At 43.3% G+C, this 2,727-nt stretch overlaps 1 pseudogene; it reads right to left on the minus strand.

Annotated features, from left to right (window-relative positions):
* The window catches only part of LOC102012478, a 9,188-nt pseudogene extending 6,728 nt beyond the window's left edge, over window positions 1-2,460 (minus strand).
* Between the last annotated feature and the right edge of the window lie 267 nt (window positions 2,461-2,727).

Here is a 2,727-nt window from a genome sequence, read left to right on the forward strand (position 1 = left end):
AATTAGGAATTTTAATGATAAGAGTTTTGAAAGCACTCGGGAGGTTGAGGCAGGAGGATCATTGTGAACTTGAGGCCATCCTGGGCTACAAAGTGAGCTCAAGGGTAGCCTGAACTGAATTGTGAGACCCTGTCTCAAAAAGACCAAAAAAAAAAAAAAAAAAAAAGAATTTTTTTTACTAAAATGAAATGTGATGTATGTGCAAAACATTTACAACTTTGATTATAACATGACTCCTACTTATCAAAACATGATATGGTATATCATCATGAAGTTCCTTCTGTGGTGGCAGTTTTATTCTTTTAGAAAAACATCAAGTCCCATTGTACTGATATACAGTAATTTAACCAATACCCAACTGAAAAACACATGAGGCACTCCCCCAATTTTATTAGTACCAACTTTGTTGCAGTGAAATCAGTTTAGTGTTGTTCTTTCTATAAAGACCCGTAAGTGAAGTAAGTGCTGAGTTAAAGGTTATGTGCGTTAAAGGATATGTGTAGCAGGGCTTGGTGGCCCAAGCCTGTAATCCCAGTACTTTTTGAAAGTGAAACAGGAAACTAACAAATTGAGGTCTAGCCCTTGCAATTTCGGGACTCTGTCTCAAAATAAAACATTTTAATAAAAAAGGTTGTGGATGGTAGTGCAGTGTGAAGGCCAAGTTCAATACGTAGTACTACAATGAAAAGAAAAAGGAGTATGTGTATATTAAAATTTGATTGGTGTGGGTATCATGGCACAAACCCGAAATCCCAGCACTGGGGAGGCTGAGCAAGAAGATCAAAAATCTGAAGCCAGCTTGCGGTATATAATGACAATGTCTTAAAAAAATCTTTTTTTTTATTATTAATTTTCAAACAGTGGGTAAAGAGGAAATTGCTCTTAAAGGAGTTGGTCCAGGAATAAAGGACAGACTTTTAAAAGGTATTTAAAAACCTAAAGTAGCTCCTGGGACACGGGGGAGGATATTTATTAAAAGAGTATAGCCAAGCACAATTGCACATGCCTGTAATCTCAGCTACTTAGGCGGCTGAGGCAGGATGGTTTGAGTCCAGCCTGGACAATATAGCAAGATACAGCCTCAGTGAAAGAAAAAAAAAGAAAAAGGAAAAAAAAATGTTTTAAACACTCTGATCTCATGGGATACTTGCTGTTAAACTGACTGCTCTAGTAAACAGGACAAAACCAGCCAGGCTTGATAGCCCACACCTGTAATCCGAGCCTTAGGAAGCTGCAGTAAGATGACCACAAGTTTGAGGCCAGCCTGGATAATTCAGCAAGATTTTATGTAAAAATAAACATTTGAAAGGAGCCAGGCATGGTGGCACACACCTCTAACACCAGCACTCTGGGAGGCAGAAACAGGAGGATCCCAAATTCAAGATCAAACTGGGGAACTCAGGAGACCATGCTTCAGTAAATTTTTTTAACACTAGTTGAAGATGTAGCTCACTGCCAAGACCCTGGATTCAGTCCCCAGTACTAAAAACAAAAAGTTGTGGGGCTTGAGTAAGCAAAGCGGTTTCGTGATTGCGAAACCGTGTTTTCCCTCTTACCTCTGCAGGGCCAGTGACTAAGATCGCGAGGTTCTGAGCAACTTGTGAATGTTGGTCGGGAACGCAAGGTTCTCTGATGCTTGCAATCCAGCACGGTCGTTAGTGTCGCTGAGTTAAAAAAAAAAAAAAAAAAAAAAAAAAGAGAATGAGCCGGAGTTGCCAAGAAGAGTGCAGAAAGAAGCGAGACTTGCGCGGCGCTACCAGCGGAGGTTCGAAGCCTTGGGATCGCTGCAGCCCACTGGACGACGCAGGTCCTGAGGAGGAAAGGAATTCCCTACACCTGGGAGCTAAGGGCCACAGGACCGCCCCCCCCCCCCCGAGTCCAGACCCACTGACTTGTCTTGGCTCCGCTGCACCAAACCTGTTAGACGGAGACCAGTGCCACCAAGAATTCACGCTGCAGAGGTCTCCCAAACAATGGCGGCCGCCGGAAGTGCGTCACACCTCGAAGTCCGGCTACTCAACTACGCAGGTGCAAAGTGGCCGCTGCAGATTCACGGACTACTTTCTGGGCGGATGGACTTGGCGTCTAGGTGAGATGAATCTGCAGCAAACAGAAGCCTTCCGTTGATCCGACATAAGCAGCCGTAGAACCACAGTTAAGACTTCAGTTAGAACCGCTAACGGTCTTAGGATGGTTGGTCTTGACACTGGAAGGCAGAAATGGTGGAATACGGGCTGCTGAACCAAGAGGAAATGCCGGGAACCTCTGCGGAGGGTTTAGTGGGCCATTCTGGAAGGAATACAGTGTACACAAGCTGCTCTCTGCCCTTCGCCTGCCTACACACCTTTTAAAATAAAATGTTGTCATATGTGGACTTTGTGGATATAAAGAGATTGTACATAAAGAAGAGTCAGGAAATCATACAACTTATAAAAAACTTTGTTTTTTAAATGGTAGAAGGGCTGGAATGAGGCTCAGTAATACAGCGCTTGCCCGGCAAGAGAGAGTTTCTGGGTTCTATCTCTAGCACCACAAAATATAAGTGAAATATAAAAACTAGAAAACAAATGTCTTTGGGAACCAACTTTTTTTTCTTTTCAGTACAGTACTGGGGATCCAACCCAAGGATCGTCTACCACTGAGCTACACCCCCAACAATTTTTATTTTGAGACAAGATCTCGTTGCCTGGGTTGGCCTTGAATTTGCTCTCATGCCTCAGCCTCTTG

Source organism: Chinchilla lanigera, unplaced genomic scaffold, assembly GCF_000276665.1.
Source record: "Chinchilla lanigera isolate Chin_1 unplaced genomic scaffold, ChiLan1.0 scaffold00041, whole genome shotgun sequence".
NCBI lineage: Eukaryota > Metazoa > Chordata > Mammalia > Rodentia > Chinchillidae > Chinchilla > Chinchilla lanigera.